The following is a 7,856-nucleotide window of genomic DNA, read 5'->3' as shown; positions in this document are numbered from 1 at the left end:
GTTTCCCATTTTGTTCCATCATCTGCCTTTTAATTTAAAGCTGTGGCTTCTGCAGTGTGTTTCCAACAACTAGAGACCTGGTTCCACCTAGAGGTCCATCTCTGGAAAGGGACGATTTGGTAAACCCAGACCTCTGTTGCATTCCCAGCGAACTGTACCCTCACCAAGGAGACGGGGTACAAGCTGGACAGCAATAGATGTGTCAGCTACATAATAACATGATGTCATAGCGGCACAACGCCTTCTTTGAATTATAACGAAGAAGAACACGACCCAGAAACAAAGGTGGAGAATGGTGATTATTTTCTTTCTTCTTGGGATGTGGCTTTAAACATGTTGCTGTTCCTGCTTTGTTTTTATTGCCAGGTTGTACATGAGGTGACCATTCTTATAACCAATCAGTGGATTGCACTGTGTCAAGCTCCACCCTTTAAGGCTGGATCGTTGGAAGGTTGGTGGTCCCAGTTAGTGGAATCCGGGCTTAACACCACATCCAGCTCTACTTTTGTCTAAATCTTTTTTCACTGCTGCAAAATTCCCTTTTCACTTTCTGAAGCTGACTGCTTTGGTCTGGCTTTCTTTTATTATTATAATTTTTTTTCTAAACTTCATTAAACTACATCACTTTCGTGAACATTGACACTGACAAACTGAGCATATTTGTCTTTTTTTTCTATTGAAATTTAAGTAAAACAGTGGTGTGGCATTCAGGTGAATCCAGGCTTTGCCAACTCTTGAAGCCAAAGTTCACGAAGAAGAAGCACTACTTCTATTTAAACAGTGTTTTCGGGTTTAGAAACTAACTTTTTCTTTTGTTCTGAATACACCGGCCAGTTCAAAGTTTGGTTCAGTAATTGGCGCTGGGCCAGGGGCCTGGCCAGTGTGAAAAGTGTGTTTATATGAAGCCACGTTGTTGAAAGTTGTTCAGCGCTTACATTGTCCTGATGAAATGACCACAGACTTCCTGGAATATTTTTATGATATTTTTCATTGAAGACAAAAGTTAATTGAAAAATCTATTTCTTCTGATCTGTGCTGAGAGTTTAAGTATTGTAAGTATGGTAAAATTACTTCCAAAAAAAAAAAAAAATTGTTGTTTCAGCCTAGTTTCCTGTTCCTTTGCCTCTCTCCCACCAATTTAAGGCTCACTTCCAAATGTGTGGATCACACTCAAGGTAATTCTTGTACCTCTTTTTACCACCTTAAACCTTTTTAAACCTCACAGTTTTTTGATTAATTGTAAACAAAAATAGATGAATAAAACTATAATTGTGGCTTTCTTTATTTTAAAAACAAGAGAAAATAAAGCCTGCTGATCATTCTTCAGAGATCGCTGATGAATTCTGTGATTCTGATCAAAGTCGTGTTTGGACTGTGAATTTAAGGTCCAGGCCAGAAATCTTATCTTGGTGTAAAACATCCATGTGTTTTATCATAGAGAACGAGGATGTTGGACTTTTGGTACAGATAACACAACCGCAGCAGTTGGCATATGTGAAGGGCAGTGACTGATGCTGTGTGCCAAGGTGAAACCAGAAACACCAACACATCAGGCAAATAAACACCCTGCTCACTGATAATAACACGTCCTGTGAGATCTTATCAGCTGATAGTGTTGCTCAGGTCCTGCACTCTTATATAATCATGTATAAAACCATCCTCTCTCCCACCCTCCAGCCCCCTCAGCAGTGTTGTTGTGCCCAGGGGGATCGGCAGCCTTGACTGGCTGTGATCTGATTAGAGTTTGCCGGGATTGGGGGGCGGGCTCTAAGGGGTCAGGACAGCCTGTCAAAAGCCACTCCATCAGCCTTGAAGAGATAAAGCAATGCCTCCTGGACCTCTGACCTGCTGCACAGTGATGATGCAATCAGCAGCCCCGATGACAACCATCAGTCACTGACAAGATAACCTGTGTGCATTAGTGTGTGTGTGTGTGTGTGTGTGGAGACAGAGGGTGCCTTGGTGTTTGTGGTTTAATATATAAAATGTTTTTCATGACTAGAGGTTTCTTATTCTATTTTTTAAAGAAATGTGTATTTCAATACAAGTACAAGAGATTTTTACAGTTTGTGTCTTGTTTTCTTTGGTCATCCATCTGCCAGACAAAAACTGTGTTTTTTTAAAAGAACACACACAAGAAAAAAAAAAGAAATTGAAAATGGTTTAGAAGATGTTATTGTCAGTACATGCCATGCACATACAGAGCACCTTAAATTAGGACGGATGTTCTAGGATTTTGAAAGCTGAACTGACTGTACTAACATCATGTAATAACCTGGTTTGAACCGGTATAAGTTATCAACCCCAATATAAAAAAGTTGGCATGCTGTGTAAAATGTAAATAAAAACTGAATCCAATTATTTGCATATCATATTAACCAGAACTTAGAAAACTCTTCAAATATAGAAAGTGAGACTTTATTTTTTTTATTATTTTCATCAGAAATATATCAGTTCATCTTGAATTTGATGGAATCAACACATCTTTAAACAATATATGCTGGAATAGCAAAACTAAAGACAAACAGCTGTGGGATACTGTTACTGGTCAGTAACACAGTTGGGTATAAAAAGAGCACCTTGGAGAGGCAGAGTTCCTCAGAAGAAAATATGCAGAGGTTCAGTAATCTGGAAAACAACTGTGTTTAGAAACTGTTAGAAAGTCTGATCACCATAGTGTTGTATGTCGGTGGATAAGGAGCTTTTACAGCACAATTTTTATTCAGTTTAATTCAGGAGCCAGCGATTGGTTTGAGATGATATCATAGCTGATTTAATCACTTCCCTTCCTTCATATAAAATAACAAAAGCATTCAAATCTAATTTTATTTCTGGGCTCAATCAGACATTTAAATAAAAATCAGTCTGTTGTTTTAACAGAAATAGACTGTGCCACATTCTCTATACTGAGCTTTAAAATGTTTATTTTCATATTTAAAATGTAAAAGAATGAATTTCTATTTGCAGACATTAAAGCAGGAAATATTGTAAACTTTATTCAGAGTTTCAAACCAAATATTTTGAGAACTTGGTTGTAATAATCAGACTAAATCTTTCATCGTTACACATGTATGGATTTTGACATTTGGTTTAGAATAAAGCAGAAAGAAACATTTTACTTGTTCTTTCTTGAGCTAAACTTACCAATGATGACTGTATCAGTGTTGATATTTTCAGTCTGGATTGAACCGATCACCACTTTATTATTGAACTGATCGATGTTCACAACCAGTTAAAAAGTTTCTAATGGGAAACTTTTGACTGGTTGTATTGTAACATCCCTACTAGTTATGGAGTATTATGAGCAAGTATTTTTCAGAAATTATCAAATATTGCACTTTTCACATTTTATATGTTTTCTGTGAAGAATAAAATATTTTCTGTTAATAACATGTTGTCTTGTGAAAACTGGAAATTTTTGCATTCCGGTTTTGTCTACATTTTCCATAGTGAGCCAGCATTTGGAAGTTTGGCTTGTACAATCCATAACTCACCACGGAGAAAGAGCTGGAAAAGCTCCTGAACAGCTTGATAACGGCATTGCTGCAGTTCAGCTGAGTTCACTACCTTTATTTGGGAAATAGTGCTGTAAATGTTTGCTTTTAAAGTCTTATTTATCTGCAGCAGCAGTGTGTGTTGTGTGATGACTGAGGTCACAGTGTCTGAGGGTTTGGAGAAAGCTTTACAACAATCTTGCCCTGAGGTTGTCATTTCTCAGCATCACAGACCTGGAAATTACTTACTTTTTTATAACAGTAACACACAATGAAAGCAAGATAAGAGTCTTAAGGCAGGTTAAGCTTCAAGGCTTACTCTTTACGCCCTCCCCTAGAGGAGGTCAGAGACATTTTCCAGATGCATATATGTTTTATTCATTTCATTACTTTATGCTCAGGTTGTGTTTTTTTAATACATCTGAGAATTAAGTTGATTTTTAAACTTTGTATCTGAGGGAAAATGTCATGAGTAACTGAAGGAAATACGGGAAAGGTCGGTGCTACATGATCAGATCTGCTGCTGATCGGGTCTAACCAGACAGAAGAGCCCCCTCCCAGTTCATTTTCAGCTGTTACAATCTGGCAGCGCACATATAGTAAATATTAATATTTAAACAATCATTTTGATATAGGTACTGCATTTACACAAGTTTTACATGTAAATTATTTTCATTATATGTACATTTATTATTGAAGAAAATGGGTCAAATATGGAGGACTATTACCTTGATGAATGCTTTAACTTTCTGGATACTCAGACAAGTTTCTGTTCCCACATTTGAAATTGGTGCAAAGTTTCCAGACTTTTTCTTTGAATTGTTGTGTGATGTTCAAGAAGGACGTGTTGTGTGTTCAGAGAGTGTTCTGCAGATCTTGGTTGGAACCAGTGGTTTGACTTCCGGTTCCTTTTCCATCATCTCCAACCAGTCTGCCCATTCTCCTCTGACATCAACCAGACATTCTGGTCCAGACAGCTGCTGCTCGCTTAATATTTTCTGTTCTTCAGACCATTCTCTGGAAACCCTGGAGATGGTTGTGTGTGAAAACTTAAATCCTCTTTCTTCCTCTCCAAAAGTAAACACTTTTTAATTCAGGTTGAAAACATTTTTGTCATGCGCCTATGCATGAAATCTGCACTGAAACTTTTAACTTATCTTGCTTTTAATCATTTTAATATAATTATTGTGAATTTTTCTATTTGTTGCTGTCTTTTACTACTTTTTAAGACTTTCTTTGCACCATCTGTAATGTTTTAATGCTCTATGTAAATCTCTTTAAATATTGTCTTGTACATTTGCTATAAAAATAAACATGCCTCATTTAGATGCTCAGTTTGCATCATCTTCACCATGTCTACAAGACTAAATGTAGTGAGTTGCTGCCATGTGATTGGCTGATCACATATTTGTGGTAATAAGCAGCTGAACAAGTAAATCTGATAAAGAAGTGACAAGATAAATATAATAAAAATTATGGAGCTTATCCTTGCAATAATCAGGGTTGACTGTGATGGACAGGTTGCCAGTCCATCACAGTCTAAACAACATAATAAATGTTATTATATATTTTATATCATAATAATGTATCTATAGACTTGATTTTATAAAGCCAGAGCTCTAAAAAGCTATTTTTTTTTGCTGGTCTTCCATGAGCAGACCTGATTTTTCTACAGATCACTTCCCATCATACTGGAGTGTGTTGAGCAGGAGGTCATGGACAAACGCGTCCAAATTCAGGTCCACACAACTCGTCTCTCCAACTATCACAAATCATATCAGATCATCTTCCGTCATCTCCTTCCTGTGTAAAAAGGCTCGTTGGCAGACAGAAAGTGGAGGACAATTTGAACTTGCATAACATTCACATTTATTTGGTTTCAAGACCTAACACATTCTAAACATGCTTTAAACACGTAATGGATCACATTCTTCACAGGTAGTACAGTAACATGAGCAGACAAGAGGTTTCCAAGGAGGAAAAAAAATACAAAAACAAAAAGTAAAAAAACCAAAGACATTTGAGTTGTTTGATGACTGTGTGTAAATCTATTTCTTCCCTGAGATACGTCATCATTTTTCTACTCTTCCATTCTCCACACTGCCCTCATCTTGTGCTCCTGAACAGGGCTGACAGTGGACACCACAGCTGGTCCGCCTTTAAAAAAATGGTAATAAATTCAGAACGTTTGCTGGTTAAAACATTTTTTCATAGTTTGCCATTAAGATTGCAGAGACCCAATAAATGCGATGTAAGATTTTGAGTAAATCCAGTTCAACTAAATTTCAGATTTTTTTAAGAAGGACAAATGGACTTTTAAGCACCACGAATGTGAGTCTTAAACATCAAAACAGTGAATTAAAAAGCAACATAAGTCCCAGGTGTAGCTGAAAGGGTAGCTGCTGGGTGTCGTCACGCTTTGCATCAGAGATAACACCGCCTCAGTGTGTCTGCAGTCTCGTGCCACAGCGCCAGGGTCACGCACGCGAGCGAGCGAAAGCACGTAAACACGAGATGTCATTTTGACCACAGTTCCATTCTCCGATTGATAATCGATCACAAGCAGCAATGACAGAGGCAGATATGATAACGCTTCGTGTTACCTTGAACCCTCTCCCCAATGAACAACAATCAAGGAATACAAAGAGGATCAAAAAACAAGAAAGAAAACACACATACACACACACACGCTGGCATATCGTGGTGTGGAGAATACAATGTACACAGCAAACAGCCATTCACAAAACAACAAGGCGTTTTCTGATAAGGTCAACGCAGAGAAATAAAGCACTGGTTAGCTGCAGCGAGGACGCTTCACGTGAATGCTTAATCAGCACACCGTCATTGACATTCTTTCATCATTGGTATTGGATTCATGATAAGAAACGGGAGAGAAATATGTGATGATGCTAATTTAACATAAAATGAAGAATAAAAGTAAAAAAAAAAACAGGAGGAAGTGGATCCTTGAAAGGAAAGAGTTACCGAGGTAGAGAGTGATACGAGGCAACGTCATTTAAAATAAAATTTAAAAAAAGACACAGGCCTCAGAGCCTGATAAAAATCTGAGGGTCACTGAGTGAATGTAGAGAGACAATAACAGAACATTGTTGCAATGAAACCAATAAATTAGAAAAAAAACTAGAAACATGATAACAAATAAAGAGGTAGTTTCAGTACAGAAATCACAAATGACATCTCCCTTGTCTGCACACAAGAATCACAAATACAGAAAATTAAAAAAAAAAACTTTCTCCAGCATGTGTGGATCAAAATGTGACAGGAAGTCAGGCAGTGAACTGGCCACAGTCTGCTTTTATTCTCTGTTGATTAGCTCAAATTATTTTCTGCTACATAAAGAAAAAAAACCTGGTCAGAGCCTCTGACCTCTGCAGGGTGTGATTTTCTCTTCATACGACAAGAAACTGATTACTAATGAGACGCTTGTGGCAGTTTCTTGGATTTAAGGGTCTTTTTCCCTTCACAAAAATAAGAAACCCCGTCACCTTGTTCAGACATTTGTTGCATAAAAAGATCTATCCCTGAGATAACGTTTCTTACTTGTTGGATGTGTTATATCATTGTGGTATTTGTTCGCATCTTTAGACCAATGCAGCAGAGGTAAATGGAATCTTGAAACCTTTTTGATGATGTGAGCAGCTTAAAAGAAATCCCATTTTGCTCCATTGTTTGGGATGGAGGCAGATTTATCAAGAAAAAATACAAAAACCCATCAACAGGGCTAAATACAACAAAAGAATATTACATGTATTCAGTGAAATATCCATTTATCAAATTCCTGAGGCTGTTCTTTCAGAGCCTGTTGAGCATTTACCACATATTTAGATCTAAAGCTGACTCCAACACATTTGCAGAGTAAAACAATGTAAAGAATACATACAAAGCTCCTAAATGAGATGACAATTTTGTCCATATAAGCTGTGGCTCACACTGCCTGTGTTATACTTTCTGATACGTACGTATACCACACACTGTGGACAACAGAATGAGTTATGTCTGAGAGAAAGTTAAGAATTTTCTCAAAGTTTAGAAAATGATAAAGTTGTCTTCATCCCTTTCCTTTCCTTGACAAAGACCATGTAAAAAAAAATAAAAATAAAGACCCAAAACATTAAGAATAACAACAAAGGTACATGAAAACGCATTAAAAAAAAAGAAAAGGTGGAAAGAGGCGCTCTGAAGTATTTGAAAGAGGACCAACGCATTGTAATGGTGGCATTGTTACAGCTCCACACAGAAGTGGATGGAAACCATTAACAAAGAGGCTGGATCATTGTCAAGATGCCAGCGCCGCCTCTCACGCCATCCATCACCAATGCCAGAAGATGGAAATCTTGCAGC

Source organism: Melanotaenia boesemani, chromosome 11 (assembly GCF_017639745.1).
Source record: "Melanotaenia boesemani isolate fMelBoe1 chromosome 11, fMelBoe1.pri, whole genome shotgun sequence".
Lineage (NCBI taxonomy): Eukaryota > Metazoa > Chordata > Actinopteri > Atheriniformes > Melanotaeniidae > Melanotaenia > Melanotaenia boesemani.
The sequence above is the reverse complement of the archived record's forward strand: the minus strand, read 5'-3'. Positions refer to the sequence as shown.